The sequence below is a fragment of the Furipterus horrens genome, unplaced genomic scaffold, assembly GCF_987537825.1.
Source record: "Furipterus horrens unplaced genomic scaffold, mFurHor1.1.pri manual_scaffold_12, whole genome shotgun sequence".
NCBI lineage: Eukaryota > Metazoa > Chordata > Mammalia > Chiroptera > Furipteridae > Furipterus > Furipterus horrens.
This window is the reverse complement of record NW_028327182.1, coordinates 55,341,879-55,359,122: the sequence shown is the minus strand read 5'-3', so window position 1 is coordinate 55,359,122 and position 17,244 is coordinate 55,341,879. Positions and strand designations below refer to the sequence as shown.

Below are 17,244 nucleotides of genomic sequence, written 5' to 3'. Positions count from 1 at the left end.
AAGCCAGGCAACAAAAGAAAATTACCTGTTACAGGAAACTAATGAACAACACAAACAAATGAGCAAAATTGAACCAGAGGGCATAAGCCTACGATCTCATTACCTGAGTGATTGTCTGTACGTATAGGCCTCACTTAATCCTGTCTGCATTGCTGCCTCCTGAGACTCAATGGTTTGGCTGAACTAAGTGGCTGGGTTGGTGAAGAATGGGGTGGTCTGTGGGCTTCACTTTAAAACTGGTTTCTCTTTTCTATCCTAATGGCTTGGACAGAAAGAGCTCAGAGGCCTGAGAGGGGGAAAACCTAAAATATTTCCCTCAGCCCAAACTAAGTATAATGGACAAAAGTGTTTTGGACAGGTGAGATGTACCTGGCATACCTTCCTCCAAAGAAGCCTTTCTTTTCCCTAATGTGGGACATTGAAAAATTAATACCTGTCTTTTGTGATCTAGTGGTTACGGATTGAATGATGTCCTTTAACCCTGTTGTCCCCAGAATACAACAAGGATGCCAGCCTGTTAAACCAAGCATGCTGTTGTCCGGGGACAGCCAAATGACCTAGAGTCAATCCTTCCCCTTGTGGGAAGGCCACCCTCCCCTCCACACCCCCACTCTTATTAGGGATTTCTTGACCCAAAGGTAGGTAGGGCGACGACCATGTCCAGCTTGAAGCAGCTAGAGGAGCTCGAGACCTTCGTCTATTGTCCTTTATAAGATCGTAAAGGGTCTTAAGTCTGAGAGGGAGGGATTGTTATTTTTTATTGTTAAAATATTTAACTAATTAATTAATTATTTTAAAAAAAGAAGAAGAATATATGAAAGAGTGAGGCAGGAGAGCTTGTATGTACAACCCATGGGCATGGACTTGGGGAGGGGGTTGTTGGGGAAGGGGGGTGCTGGGCGGAGGGGAGCAAAAGGGAAAAAATTGGAACTATTGTAACAATATAATCAATAAAATATACTTTAAAAAAATGACAACAAACACAACTATCAACAACTGAATGTACAAAATAACAAAATCCAACTAAGCAAACCAGAATAGGAACAGAATCATAGGTATAGGGATCATTTGGAGGGCTATCAGCTGGAGGGGGAAGAGAGAAAAATGGGGAAATGGTGCAGGGACTAAGAAGCATAATCGGTTGGTACAAAATAGACAGGGGGAAGTTAAGAATAATATAGGAAAGGGTGAAGCCAAAGAACTTGTATGCATGACCTATGGACATGAACTAAGGGGCTTGGGATTGCTAGAGGGAAGGGGAGCAAAGTGGAAAAATATTAGAACTACTGTAACAACATAATCAATAAAATATACTTTTATAAAAAAGAGCTAGAGTGTTTATGACAGAATGTTCTGATTTCTTCTTAATCTCCAGGAGTTGTCTGATAGCCTCTTACTTCCATCTCTGAGCAAGCAGCCTTATCAGAGGTGTGTCCCTAGGAAATGTAGCTTGTGTGTAAGTAACTTGTGCGTATTCAAACTGTGCTAAGGCACATTTGTGTATGTGCAAAAGGGTTAAAAGTTATCCAGTCTTTTTGGCTCCGACGCTATTCTCCTGGCTGTATTCTCAGAGACTTCTCACCTGCCTATGCTCATCTCCTTCCCTTGCTCCTTGCCCCATTGAGAGCCCAAAAGTCACAGAGATTATCTGTTGAAGCACCGTTACTCACTGATTCCAAGATGCGTTTTCCCATTTAAACATCTCTGAAATCAGATGCCTCATATAGTCAATGATAAGAAAGCCTTGTGTCATCATTTATTGTAGTTTTTTCTTTCTTAATAATCCATGCAGCTTCTCATAATAGCTGGCATCTTAGATTTGGTGAAACACAGTTGGCAAAAGGATAGGAAGAAGTACAATTCTTCTGAAAACTGATGCTCAACTCAATTTAGATTCTACACTTGGGTTTCTGGAAATTACAGGGTCATTTAACTAATAATAATTATTTAAAACAGCATCCCCCTGACCGGTGTGGCTCAGTTGGTTGGACATTGTCCCAGAAAGCAAAAAGTCACTGGTTCAATTCCCGGTCAGAACATATGCCTGGATTGAAGGTTCAGTCCCCAGTCAGGGCACATACAGAAGGCAGTCAATAGATGTTTCTCTCTCATATCGATGTTTCTCTCCTTCTCTTTCTCCCTCCCATCCCCTCTCTCTAAATATCATAAATATAAATAAAAATAAATTTAAAATGGTACCTACAGCTCTTATTATATGCTACACACTGAACATAGGCTGCCTCTCCTCTTTATAACAACCAGGAAGGGTAGTTTTCTTTAATTACAGAATGGAGAAACTGAGGGTTAGAGAGATTGAGAACCAGGCCTTACTTATGTGCTCCCCTTCCAGCCAAATGTACCATCTATATGCCCTTCTCCTTATTTAAAAACATTTTCCTGAGGCTGAAGGATACACATGGATTCCTTCTGAAGTCCTCCCACCAGAGGCCTCCCTCAATCACAGTCACATATTATTACAGCAAATAATGCCTACTTTACCAACTGCCTGGAGGTTACCAGCAAGAGAGCTCAACCTGAGGCCACCTGTAGCTTCAGCTATATGCTTTGCACAGATCATTATAAAATACGGTGTAGGCTACATCTTTGGGTGAAGTGGAGAGTGGCAGCTTGGTGCAAGAGCAGATGTCAGAGGATAAGGAGTAAGGAAGAAGTAGGCAAATGGCAGTAGAGCTGCACCTGGCTAAAGAGGGATTCTAAGGTAAGGGAGTGTGTGAACCATCGGCCAGTTGCCTATAAAATGCTGCATAGGCAGCTCCCATCAGGAGGTGCCCATAACAGTCTTCGAAATAGATCCTCTAAAATAGTAATGCCATTAAATATTCTCCTTATGTTTATGAGATTTGTCTCACATTCAATACATTTGACTCATTACTTTCATACATTGCTGAGGAGAGAAAAGTATTTCTGGAAGACAGTTTGGCAATGTGTTTAAAGAGAGCCTAAAATTGTTTTCATGCTCTTTGACCAAGAAACTCCAATTTCTAGGAATTTATACTGGAGAAATCATTGGAGAGACACACAACTATTTCAGTACTACAGTCTTTATTGTAGTGTTGTTAAAATAGCCCCAAACAACAACTTAAAGGCCCAAATAAAAGGGAAAAACTTTATTTGTTTATAGTACCTATTTACAGTTAAATATGACCATTAAAAAAAATTTTTAAGACTACTTAGTAAAATGGGAAGATGTCCAGGACATAATGTTGAGTGAAAATAGAAGGTTATAAGCAACAATGTATGACATGACCCAGTGTTGCTGAGTTTATTATGTACAAAGAAAAAGACCACACACACACACAAAAAAAATACAATAAGATATTAGTATTAGCTATGTATAGATTTTTTTGGATACACTTTTCAGAACTTTACAACAAATTTTATAGTGAAAGTGTATTACTTTTACATTCAGAGGGGGTAAAAAGGAGATATCGAAAAAAGTTGTCCAGTTTATTTTGTTGATAACATGGGAGTTATTTTCTTATCTTCAGGAAGCATGTTAGCTCTTCTCAGTCAATAAGTTTAGAGAAATTACCTATGATTAAAGAGAGAATTCCCCATCCCTGGCCGGTGTGGCTCAGTTGGTTAGAGAGTCATCCCATACACCAAAAGGTCGCCAGTTTGATTCCCAGTCAGGACATGTGCAAGAGGCAACAGATCAATGCTTCTCTCTTTTCTTTCCCCTCTCTCTCGAATGAAAATAAAAAATAAACCTTAAAAAAAAAAAAGAGAATTTCTCAGTATATTTACTACAGAGAGCAAACATTGCTTACTAAATAGATTGGGATAGGGAAGGTTAATGCATGTCTAATCTCTGCAGATCCAGTCTGTTCTCATTGACAGTAACACTCTAGGATCTTAGGACACAATCTCCTGGGCAATGAGAAATGAGCATTATTTGGTCTGTTTTACAGAGAAGAAAACTTCTGTACAAAGAATTATTGGTGCTTTTTTTTTCCCCTCTGGACTTATCAGCTCAATAAAATCAGTAAATTTATTCTTTGAGTTTCTGGCCACTGTGTTGACCTTGTTTCTTGTTGGTTGGCTATTAGAGAGTAGAATCCCCAAAATAAATAATATTCTACTATCTGTCCCAGAAAACCTTATTTCCAGAGATCAGTAACACATTAAGTTAATTAAAGCTGTTTTTCTTGTCTAGTCACAGACTCTCACATTCAAAGGGAAAATGCTTTATGGTTTTATATTGTCCCACTGAAGTGATACAATTCACCTTGCTCATCAAATATTTTTCAAGGAATATTATTCCCATGTACCCTACAGGAACTATGAATGAATGAAATGTATTAATCAAAAGATAACTGGGAAATTTTGGCAAAGGGACCAAGGGCGAGTACTGAATATATTAAAAAATAAAATTGAGACTAAAACAAATATGAGAAAAAAGTGACATGTCATAATGTAAACGTTTAAAGCCTTGAGAAGCTAGAAAGGACACAACCAATAAAACCCATTGGGAAAAGAGGGATGGGGGTGGAGAGTACAGTAGGCTTGTTGGTTGTGTCATTTATACTTGAGAGTTGAAAATATTCCTTAAAATTTACAGAAGTATAAGCATATACATTAATACAAATGCAAACACCAAGAAATAGAACACCCTTAATTTGGGTGGTGAAGAAGAAGAAAGGAATACAAGAGGAAGAGAAACATTTTAATGTTATTTCTCATAGCAGGGAACAATTGATAATATCTAAAGAAATAGATAATTAAGGTTATTACATAAGATTGTAATTATAAACTAACCACCTGGGAAAAACAATAAAAATCTTCCATCCTAAACATCAGGAAAAACTAAGTCCCCAAAATACAAAGAACAAAATTCATCAAACTGCATATTTAGAATGGACAGGTTTTATGATATATAAATTGTATCCCTATAACACTATTAAAACTGCAAATAAAATGACCACATAATGAAAAGCTTTCTTAAACTATGAAGACATAAAATATAAAATAAAATAATATGACAATTAAATCTAACATCTGTAAATGAATTAACTTGCTTATTAAATAAGAGTTGCAGATTGGCTCACAAAGCAAATCTCTGCTCTTTGATGTTTGAAAGAGACACATCTAAAACAAAGTAATTTGGAAAGATTGAAAACAAAAGAATGAGCAAAGTTTTTCTCTTAATTCCAGTTCCTATTAAATAGTCCTCATGTATCACAACTCAATAAATGTGGCCATCTGCTAGGATAGTGACTAACATTTGATGGTTATTTTACAGAGCACTTTAATATATACTATCTTAATTAAACCTCTCTGTAAGTTGATGAAAAAGATAATTTCATTACTTTTTTACAAAAAGGCGACCCACATATAAAACTTGAAGGTGACTTACCCAATTTCATGTAGCTATCATTCAATTACAGAGGAATCAGTCTTAGGTTTTCAAATGTACTCATCCCATTCCATTTTGTCAACATTGTTTCCTCAGGAAGAACAGTAATGGAGCAGGACATAAGAATACTTATGCAAATCGTCCTCTCCTTATAATAAAAATTGCTTCCAATATTTTTTAATATGCTTTATTGTTTATGCTATTACAGTAGTCCCAATTTCTTTTCCCTTTGTTCCCCTCCACCCAGTGACACTCCTCCCTCCAATAGCACCACCCCTTATTCCATGCCCATTGGTTGTGCATATAGTTTTTCTCAACATCTTCCTATCTATTCCACTCCCTCCTACTATGCTTCTTAATTCCTGTACCATCTCCCTCCCTTTCTGCCCTTACCCCTCCCCACAAAATGTTTCCCATACCTATAATTCTTTCCCACTCTCATTGCCTACTTAGTTTGCCTTTGTGTCAATTCCCTAGCTTCTGCTGTTGTTTGTTGTGATACAGTTTTCATTTTAATGTTCATAGTTTTGATCCTCTTTCTTCTAAACAAGTCCCTCTAACATTTCATATAACAGTGGTTTGGATCTGATGAACTCCTTCAGTTTTACTTTGCCCTGGAAGCACTTTCTCTGCCCTTCTATTCTGAATAACGGCTTCACTGGATAAAGTAATCGTGGTTGTAGGTTTTTGCTTTTCATTACCTTGAATATTTCTTGCCAGTCCCTTCTGGCCTGCAGTTTCTTTTGAGAAATCAGCTGAGAGTTTAATTGGGACCCCTTTGTACGCAATTCTCTTCTTCTCTCTTGCTGCTTTTAAGATTCTCTCTTTATCTTTAACTTTTGACATTTTGATTATAATGTGTCTTGGTGTGGTTCTCCCTGGGTCCAGTTTTTTGGAACTCTCTGTGCTTCCTGGACCTGTAAGTCTATTTCCTTCCCCAAGTTAGGGAAGTTCTGCTTCATTATTTTTTCACATAATTTTTCAATTTCTAGTTCTTCTTCTTTACCTTCTGGCAGCCCTATGATTCGGATGTTGGCCCGCTTATAGCTGTCCCATAGGTTTCTGAGCCTCTCCTCATTTTCCTAACTTTTTGTTTCTTCTTGCTGCACTGGTTGACTGTTTGTTCCTTCCCTATGTTCCGATTTGTTGATTTGATCCCTGGTTTTCATTCCCTCACCACTAGTTTTGTATGTGTTTTTGTTCATTTCAGCAGGACTAGCCTTCATTCCTTCCTCATCTTGTTTAAGATCTGCTGTTAGGTCTGTAAGCTTTTTTAGAGCCAAAGCTCTGAACTGAGCCCCAGAAAGATTTCCTATCTGCTGCTTCTTTAGATTAGATATTTGCTGTCTTGTCAGCTGTGTCACCAGGATCTCTATTATGATCTGTGCCATCCTGACCGTTTTGTGTTTACCTTTGCTTCCTGGATAGGGCTGTCATACCTCCTACACTATAGGGGGCAGAGCCCCATGCACTCGTCACAACTGGGCTACCTGTCTCACCATGGTGTGGCATTTTCTGTGGGGGGCTGGGGATCCAAGATGGATTCCTGCCGTTCACTCTCTGCTGAGAGACTGGCAGCCTCCTCCTCTGTCCCCACCCTCTCAGGGCCTCACAGTTCAAGGCAATGGAGGTCTGCCTTTCCCGGCTTTGGAATCGCAAACTGACGGTCTGCTCTGCAGCCAGGGGTGCTCCCCAGGCACTTCTCGCCTCCCCTTAAATATGGGTGTCTGTGTTTACCACTGTCCTGCCTTCATCGCTGCTGCTGCAGACAGCAAGCTTGAACTCTCCTCCCTGGCTTCACCCCTCCTACCTGTCAGGATAAGCACCATTTCTTTATAACTTCATAAGTTGGACCTTCATTAATTTTCTGGGATTTCAGGTTATTTCTGGTTTTGTGGTAATTGTATTCCTTCTTAGTTGTGAAAGGAGATGGAGCTTGTCAGTCTAGGCCTACATATTGGTCTGAAGTCTCCTGCGTTTGTTTGCTTCCATGTCCCAGGGAGAGCTGTCGCTCCTACTACATTGTAAGGGGCAGAGCCTTAGGTATTCGTCAGTATGGGGGGCCAGTTTCACCACATTGTGGCACTGTATGTGGGGGAGTGGTCTGAGAAGGAATAATGCTGCTTGCCTAGTACTCGCCCCTTTTCCAGGCACTTCTCCCACTTCCGCACCAGACTGGCACCCCTCTAGCTGCTGCCCTGGCCATTGTTCCCAGAGTGGGTGGGTCTGCAGATGTTCTAGGCCCGTGGGGGCCCTTTAAACAAGAAGACTCTGCTGAGACACCAGCAGTTTCTGCCTCCATCCCAACCCCCACTGATTTGCACAGTCAAAAGCAATGAGGCTTGATTTTCCCCCGTGCTGGGACAGTGAGCTGCGAGGTCTCGTGAGGAGCTGGGAATGCTCCCCAGGTGTCCCTCCTGACTTTTTAAAATGTGTAACTGCACTTTCTGCCAGCCTGCTGCTATTGCCACTGCTGTCACCACCACACGGTGTCCTCTCTGCCCCAGCTCCGCCCGTCCTACCTATCTGGATGAGTATTTCTTCTTTATATCTTTGTTTGCTGGACTTCCATGCACTTTGGTTTTCTGGAACTCCTGGTTGTTTCTAGTTTTGAGGTAGTTGTATTCCTTCTTAGTTGTGGAGGGAGATGCAGCACCTCTGTCTATGCCTCCATCTTGGCTGGAAGTCCTGCTTCCAATATTAGTGCTTCCTCGTTTTATGGGATTCCTAGGACTAGACATTTTATATGTTATGCGCTTAATCCCCACAACATCCTCATGAGTTAAGTATCATTATCTGCATTTTTACATTTGTGTTAAGTAAACTGCCTAATTACACACAAGATAAGCAACACAATTGAGATCCCAAATCAGTTATGCCTGACTCCGGAGTTTGAGGGATTTCCAGTGTGTTACTAACAGTGATATTAGTAAAGGTTATGGCTGGGAGAGTATAAAAGAACTTAAACTGAACCGTCAATCCTTAAACATTTTTTATACTTTGTGTTTTGTAAGTGGAGTCTGATGGGACACTGGAGCAGGAGCAGGAGCAGTGGAGATACACTCACAAGCATCATCTGCTGCCATTTCCTACTCGCCCCCACTTTGGCCCATCGCATTCACAATAGCCCATGAGGTTCTAGTGGACCTGTGATGTGTGGGAGTTCAGCCAGAGTAAGCAGGGGCACTGACAGCCCTGAGAGGCCACGCTTTTCATTCCAACCAGAACTTACATCCAATGCAGAAAGAAGGCAATGATGTTGTAAGAAACACAACCAAAGAACTCTATCATATCCTTTCTTTTTTATTATTATTTATTTATCGTTTTTTTAATACAGTTGTTCCATTTTTCCCCCCATTGCTTCTTATACTTGTGCTCTTTTTTTTTTTTTCACCATGAGAAAAAATTTTACTTATGAAAATCTGAGGCAGTACAAAACTCAGAAGTTCCACTTAGGTACAACAAACATGGATATGATGCTAAGTAACTCTAGTCTTTCCATAAATTGAATAAGATTTAAGTTTGACAGCACAGTAATCCTTCAAGCAGGAATCCTCAAATTTCAATATGGCTCTGTATATTGTTAAATAAGCAAGGCTATAATGAGCTATAGTTTTTGTTTTTAAGAATATATCAAGTGAGATGGCAATTACATGAAGTGATCTAAACAAAGGTGCTTAACTTTGAAAAACCCCACATCACATGGGTAAAATACTGATGCCATAACCAACCCATATGTCCCAAAGTTCCATTAAGACAATTAGATTGTCTAGAAAATAAAGAGGTGACTTTCCCCAGCTTGGCCTATTCATAAGGTACTGTTCAATTTCTACTAAAGCTTGCAGTATAACTAGCTCCTGTCAGGTAAGTTCTCATGCCCAGAAGAGGATTGCAATTCTGTTCATATTAAAGCCAGCAGAGGAAATAAGAATCTATAGGATGAAATTTTTTTAAAATCTGTTGGATGGGTCTCATTAGAAAACTGAGTTGTACAGGATTTAGGTTAAGACCATTTCAAATAATTTTTGAGTTTTAAGGTACTAACATCTTTTCAAAGATTGTAGCATGTGAAGAACCCACAGACAGACACTATATATTATGAACAAGGTTAAGAGCAGAAAAAGATCTTTTGGGTAAAGAGGGAAGAACAGTATAAAAATATTTACCAAAAAAAGTTTCAGAATAAAGGAATATTTACAGGATATTAAACTATTTATCTGTAGTCATAATGAGACCCCTTCGAGTTCCCAAAGCTTTTGCTTTCTTCTCTTTTCATTCTTGCTCATGTTTCTTCCATTTCTCCTCCCTGGTCTGGAGACGAGTTTGCTTGTAAGTTTTCTTGTGGAAACTAACTCTGTTTACATCCTCATTCTGAGACCGTCCACACAGTTTAAGTTTTCCTTTGTGTGGCTCACAGTTGAGGGGATAAGACAAGCTTGCTTTGAGATCAAATACTGGATTCCTGTTGGAGACTGGAGTCTGTGCTGTGACAGCTAACAACTTAAATGGGATGACAACTGTAGCAGAATCCCTCTTTATGGTCTTTAACTTGTTTGTCTCAAGAAGAGCGTGGTCTTTTGGGGTATTCCCAGATATGGTCACATGTGGAGACTTTCTGGCTGGGGTCTTGGTCAGTGAACGCTTGTACATATTATCTTTAGTAGCAGCTAAAAATTTGACATTCATTTTAGTTGCTAAGAGAGTGGAACTCCTGACTGACACCTTCAAACACAAGGTGCTCGGATCTGCAGTGCCCTGGGCCTGGTCTTGTGAGTGCTGCTGGCTTTCAGGAGTACAAGCCATAGAGAGTCTTCCTTGGAGACCAACTGGAGTTGCCACCACCTCCTTAGTGATGGGCTGCTTCTTCAGTTCTTTGAGTAAATTGTATTCAAAACGTTTCTTTTTTTTCTCTTAATATATTGATCAATGGACTCCATTGATCATGAAGCTGTAAAGTTTGGAGTAGTATTTGTAATTCTTTTATTTTTTCCAGATTTGGAAATCCCATCTGTGTAGACAGACTCTTTCTTTTTTTTTTTTTTCTTTTTTTTTTTTTTGGTTTTTCAATTACAGTTGTCCCATTTTTTCCCCCATATCTCTCCCCCACCCAGCCTATCCCCTCTCCCACAATCATATCCCTCCCCGTTGTCCATATCCATGAGTCATTTATACACATTCTTTGACTAAACCCTTCCCTTAGTTATCCCCCTTCTCTCCCAACCCCCTCCCCTCTATTAACTGCTATTCTGCTCTTTGTTCTATTTAGTTCTTTTGTTTGTGTTGTTCTTTAGTTTCCTGTATTAGGTGATATCATATGGTATTTTTCTTTCTTTTCCTGGTTTATTTCAGTAAGCATAATTCTCTCTAGTTCCATCCATGTTGTTGCAAATGGCAGGAGTTCCTTCTTTCTTTCTGCTACATAGTATTCCATTGTGTAAATGTACCACAGTTTTTGGATCCACTCATCTACAGATGGGCACTTAGGTTGTTTCCAGCACTTAGCTATTATAAACAGTGCTGCAATGAACATAGGGGTGCATAACTTCTTTTGAATTGGTGTTTCAAGATTCTTCGGGTATAATCCTAGTAGTGGAATCACTAATTCAAAAGGCAGTTCCATTTTTAATTTTTTGAGGTAATTCCATACTGTTTTCCATAGTGGCTGTACCAGTCTGCATTCCCACCAACACTGCAGTAGGATTCCTGTTTCTCCACATCCTCACCAGCCCTTGTTGTTTGTTGATTTGTTGATGATGGCCATTCTGACAGGTGTAAGGTGGTATCTCATTGTGGTTTTTATTTGCATCTCCCTGATGGCTAATGATGTTGAGCATTTTTTCATGTGTCTATGGATCTTCTGTATGTCCTCTTCGGAGAAGTGTTTGTTCAGGTCCTTTGCCCATTTTTTAATTGGGTTGTTTGTTTATTGAGTATGCTGTTGGCCTCAGGCTTCTCACATATAGCCTTGATTATGTTAAGGTATGCTTTCTTTATTCCCATTTTGCTGAGTGTTTTCATCATAAATGGGTGTTGTACTTTATCAAATGCTTTTTCTGCATCTATTAATATGATCATGTGATTTTTGTCTATCATTTTGTTTAGGTGATGTATTATATTTATTGATTTGCAAATATTAAACCATCCTTGCATCCCTGGGATGAATCTTACTTGATCGTGATGTACGATCTTTTTGATGTATTGCTGGATCCTGTTTGCCAATATTTTATTGAGGATTTTAGCATCGATGTTCATCAGTGATATTGGCCTGTAGTTTTCTTTCTTTGTTGTGTCTTGACCTGGTTTTGGGATTAGGATAATACTGGCTTCATAGAAAGAGTTTGGGATTTTCCCCTCTTCTTGTATTTTTTGGAATAGTTTGAGGAGGATAGGAGTTAGTTCTTCCCTAAATGTTTTGTAGAATTCACCTGTGAAGCCATCCGGTCCAGGGCTTTTGTGTGTAAGGAGATTTTGGATTACTGTTTCAATTTCCTTCTTTGTTATTGGTCTGTTGAGACTTTCTACTTCTTCTTGATTCAGTTTTGGAATGTTGTATGTTTCTAGAAATTTGTCCATTTCTTCTAGATTGTCAAATTTCTTGCCATACAGTTGTCTGTAGTAATTTCTAACTATTATTTGTATTTCTGTGGTATCAGTCGTGATTTCTCCTCTTTCATTTCTGATTTTGTTTATTTGGGTCTTCTCTTTTTTTCTTGATTAGACTGGCTAGAGGCTTGTCAAGTTCGTTATTTTTTCGAAGAACCAGCTCCTAGTTTTGTTGATCTTTTGGATTGTTTGTTTAGTCTCTATGTCATTTAGTTCTGCTCTGATCTTCATTTCCTTCCTTCTTCTTGACCTAGGCTTTGTTTGTTGTTGTTGTTCTAGTTCTTGTAGCTTTAGGGTTACATTTTTTATTTGAGATACTTCTAGCCTTTTCAGATATGCCTGTATTGCTATGAACTTCCCTCTCAGGACTGCTTTTGCTGTGTCCCACAGGTTTTGGACTGTTGTGTACTCATTATCATTAGTTTCTAGAAATTTCTTGATTTCTTCTTTGATGTCATTGTTAACCCATTCATTATTTAATAGCATGTTATTCATTCTCCATGAGTTTGGGTGTCTTTGATTTTTTTCTATGAGGTTGATTTTTAGTTTCAAGGCATTGTGTTCTGAAAAGATGATAGATATGATTTCAATTTTCTTGAATTTATTGAGGCCTGTTTTGTGTCCTATCATGTGGTCTCTCTTTAAAAATATCCCATGTGCATTTGAAAAGAATGTATATTTTGCTTCTTTGGGGTGGAAAGTTCTATATCAGTTAAGTCCATGTGGTTTAGTGTGTTGTTCAATGCCTGTATATCCTTGGTGTTTCTTTGTTTGATGATCTGTCTTTTGTTGATAATGGAGTGTTGAAGTCCCCTACTATGAGTGTGTTGTTGTTGATATCCTTCTTGTGGTCTTCTAGTATTTGCTTTATGTATTTGGGTGCTCCTATGTTGGGTGCATATATGTTTATCAAAGTTATATCTTCTTGATGGATTGTTCCTTTAAGTATTATGAAATGTCCTTCTTTGTCTCTTTTTATTGCCCTTGCTTTGAAATCCGTTTTGTCTGATATGAGGACTGCTGCCCCGGCTTTTTTTGCTTGGAATATTTTTTATATCCCTTCACTTTCAGTCTGTGTAAATCTTTTGTTTTGAGGTGTATTTCTTGTAGACAGCAAATATGTGGGTCCTGTTTTCTTATCCATTCCATTACCCTATGTCTTTTAATTGGAGCACTTAATCCATTTACATTTAAGGTTATTATTAACGTGTATTTATTCATTTCCCTTTGTACCTCTGTTCCTCTCCTCTTTTTTTTTCTTTTTTTTTTTTTTCTTTTTTCTTAGAACACTCCCTTTAGCATCTCTTGCAATGCTGGTTTGCTGAAGATGTATTCTTTTAGTCTTCCTCTGTCTGAGAAACTCCTTATTTCACCTTCTATTTTGAATGAGAGCCTTGCTGGGTAGAGTATTCTTGGTTGTAGGCCTTTGTTTTTCATTGCTTGAAATATTTTTGACCATTCCCTTCTGGCTTGTAATGTTTCTGTTGAGAAATCAGTTGATAGCCTTATCGGAGCTCCCTCGTATGTTATTTGCTGTTTTTCTCTTGCTGCTTTTAGGGTTCTCTCTTTGTCTTAGAATGTTGCCATTTTAATTATGATGTGCCTTGGAGTGGGTTTTTGGGGGTTCCTCTTCATTGGAACCCTCTGTGCTTCCTGAACTTGCATAACTTTTTCTCTCATCAGGTTCGGAAATTTTTCTGTCACTATTTCTCCTATCGGTTTTTCAATTCCATGCTCCTTTTCTTCTCCCTCTCTAATTCCAATGATCCTGCTATTTCTTCTCATGCTATCCTGTAATTCCCTTACATCTTGTTCATATTTTTTCAATCTTTTTTCATTTTGCTGTATTGTCTGGGAGTTTTTCTCTACATTATCTTCTAACTCACTAATCCGATCCTCTGCTTCGTTTAGTCTGCTTTTGACTGATTCTACTGTGTTTTTTAGTTCAGAGATTGAATTCATTTCTTCCTGGTTCTTGTTAATAGTTTCTATGTCTTTTTTTAAGCTGGTGTAGTTCTCTGCAAGCTCCCTGTAATTTTCTTGGAGCTGCTGGTAACTTCCTTGGAGGTTGTCATAGTTGTTTTTAAGGATGTCGAGTATATTGAGCTTCTTTACCACCATTGTTTTGAATTCCATGTCTGAAATTTGGGCTATGTCTATTTCATCTATCTCTCTTTCTGAGGATTCCTCTTTTCTTTTCATTGAGGGGCTATTTTTGCGTCTTACCATGTTGGATTCTTCTTGGTTTTTTTTTTTTATTTTTGGGGGGATGATCTGCTTTGACTTCCCACCTTTGTGGTGTGAGATTCTTTATAGGAGATCTGGGGGTTTCAGTGGTGCAGTCTCTTTGATCTCCTGAGCCTGCTCTTCTTGGTTTACCCTTTATGTCATTTGTTTATGCTGTCTGGTTATATTTCAAATGTTCTTTGGTAGGATCTTCCTTCTGGCTAGTTGATTGAGAGTCACTCTATCCACTTTGTCTTGAGTTCTTTTGTGGAGATGCTGTTAAAAACATAAACACAGAGCCCAGGCAGGAGACCCACACCCTCAAAAATATCCCCTACCCTCTATCCCACTATCGTCAGCCAACAAGCCAGTATTAATATAAATATAAAGAGATTAGAGCTTTTATACTATAAGAAAAATAGATAAGAGTTGTTTGGGGGGAGGAAAAATATGATTTTTGATAGAGGGGACGATAGATTTATAATAGTTGAGATTATACAAGCCAGTAGGTAATATTTACATTATATGTTAATAAAAATAGAAGAAAGGGATGGAAGAATGCAGAATGTAGTAAGAAAGTAGGATTGTATGGTATTGGATTTATATAGTAATTATATTCTATTTATTTAGAGTGAAAGGGGGGCTAAACTAGACACACAAACCAATAAACAACAATTAAAAAGGAAGGATGAAAAGGAGAGATTATATAGAACACATTAGAGATATAGTGGGGGGGTGTTGGTTTTTTTCTCTTCTTCTCCCTCCCCTCCCCTCCTCTCCTCCCTTTTCCTTTTTTATAAGGAAGGGGAAAAAAAAAAAAAAGGAATGTTTTTACTCAGTTCAGCCTTGGTTTCTTGTCTTCTTTTTCTGCGTTCCCCAGCTGGTCTAATGTGGCGGTTCAGAGGTTCTTGTTCCTTGCAGCAGTGGTGTGCGCCCACGGTGGCCGGCACGGTGCACTCCCTTGCTGCCCACTGGAGCCAGCTGAGGTGTCCTTGCGCGCGAGCCCCTGCACGGGCGGGGTGGCCCGAGAGCTTGCCCCACGATTGGTGCCTATTGTAGCCGGGCCGAGGTGTTTTGGAGCTCGTGCCCGTGCCCTTAGTCCTGCTGCGCCGAGCTCCGGGAGTTGGTCTCTCGCTTCTTAGGGCAGGGCCCCGGACACTTGTGCTCAGTGGAAGTGAGCATCTGTGAGTTGCTGCTGCCCACTGTTCCCATGCCGCAGCCACCTGCCTTCCCTCACCCGTCTGGGCGAGCATGAGCAGAGCCTGAGCAAGTGGTCTGCTTTCTGGCCTGGGGCCCGGCGCCCACTGGATCTGGCTAGGGGTGTCAGCGCACGATCTTCTGCATGTTCAGTGGACCCTCCCTGTGCCCGTTGGGGCACTGATCTTATGTCTGTTGGGGAGTGTCCGAGGGGCATCTGGACTCACGGCCCCACGCACCTGGGCCAGTGAATGAGGGCACTTCCCTATGCGGCACTTCCCTATGCGCGCCCCCACGACCCAAGGGTAGGGTTGGGGAGTGGATGAGCGCGCCTCTGCACCTGCACTCCTCAAGAACGGCCTACCACCCCCAAACTTTCCACCCCTCTCTGCAGTCCACTAGAGAAAAATATAAAGGAGAATTATGTTCTCACTTGCCCAGAAGCACGCTGTCTCCTGTCCTTCAGTGCCCATGCCACTTGGTCGAGTCCCATCTCTGCCAGCGGGCAGAGATCCGCTCTCCTCTGAACTCCTCTCTGGGGAAAGCAAGAGCAGATCTTCCAGACTCTTTCTGAATGTACCATTGAATCTTCATTACCATTTATTCCACTTTTTCCTGAGGACACTGTTCTCAACTCCTTGGCTCTCATCTGCTGGAAAATGAACTTCTGCAGCAGTTCTGAGAACCAGGTTTTCTGGCTTTTCTTCCTTCTGGAACTCAGCAGGATCACTTGTTTTTACCTCTGAATGATCCTCTTGGGAGTCGGGGCTGTTATGGACAGTCCCGCACCTTCTCCTTGTTTTGTTGACATGGCCAGATGCTTCCCTCTCAGCTTGTTCCTGGCTGGTAATCTGTACCTCGGTCTCATCACAAGAGGATGCAGAGGCCTTACTTTCATCCTGATGTTCATTTTCTTTTTTTGCTTGCTGTTTCAGGTGAGCTTTCAAAGCTTTTAGCAACTTGTCTGCCCTTAGGTTAGCCCCAAGGCCCAGACTCTTGGCCAAGTTCTGCAGGTCATTGTACTTGAAGGAGTGCAGCTCCTCCAATGAGGGGACGGTCATTGCAATCTGCAAAGTAGGTAGCCACACTGGGTATCCTCAGACCTCCACTGCACCGTTCAGAACTCTGGCACCACCTACTTGTGCTCTTATTCCCTGTGTTAGCCAATGACTTACACTGAAAATTATGACATAGAAGGAAAAAGGGAGATAGGGCAACTCATAGTTCCTTTTCCTTTCAGATCTCCTTCCTCATCGGTTAGCCAAAGTTTGAGAGTGTTGGTAGAATGTGCATGTAGCAAGAATTGAAATAAAAAACAGTAAGTTGATTTCACCTAGTGTTTCTGCTCTTCTGGTGAGAACAAAATACACATGCATGTATGAGCTATGAAATAAGAATTATTTAATTTTGATGATTTTGCATGTGAGTTAAATGTACTTATACTTGCATTTGAACTGGCATCACATAATATAAAGATGAATAGTAAAATTCATGCCAATAATTTACATTTTTCTTTACTTAAAATGAGATGAAATATCAAATGAACAATGTAACAAGTCAAGAGACAAACTGTCCTTCTTTTTGAACAAGTGCCCTGTGTTTTTATTTTGCACAGAGCCCTAATCTACAAATTAACTAGCTGGCCCTCAATAATATGCACAGACACACAAATGTGTAAACATGAGGTTTTGACAAAAAACTGTCCAGTTTGGCAATACATTTACATCGTAAATATTTGGAGATGTGAAAATTTAAATAACATCTCCAATTTCAAAGAAAGGTCATTCCCCTATGCTCATTAGTTCAACTCATTTCCATAGTCACACAATTTTGCACATAGA

General features: G+C 39.8%; 1 pseudogene; it reads right to left on the bottom strand.

Annotated features, from left to right (window-relative positions):
* Positions 1-9,586: 9,586 nt before the first annotated feature.
* On the bottom strand, positions 9,587-16,464 carry LOC149996220 (nucleolar and spindle-associated protein 1 pseudogene; annotated as a pseudogene).
* Between the last annotated feature and the right edge of the window lie 780 nt (positions 16,465-17,244).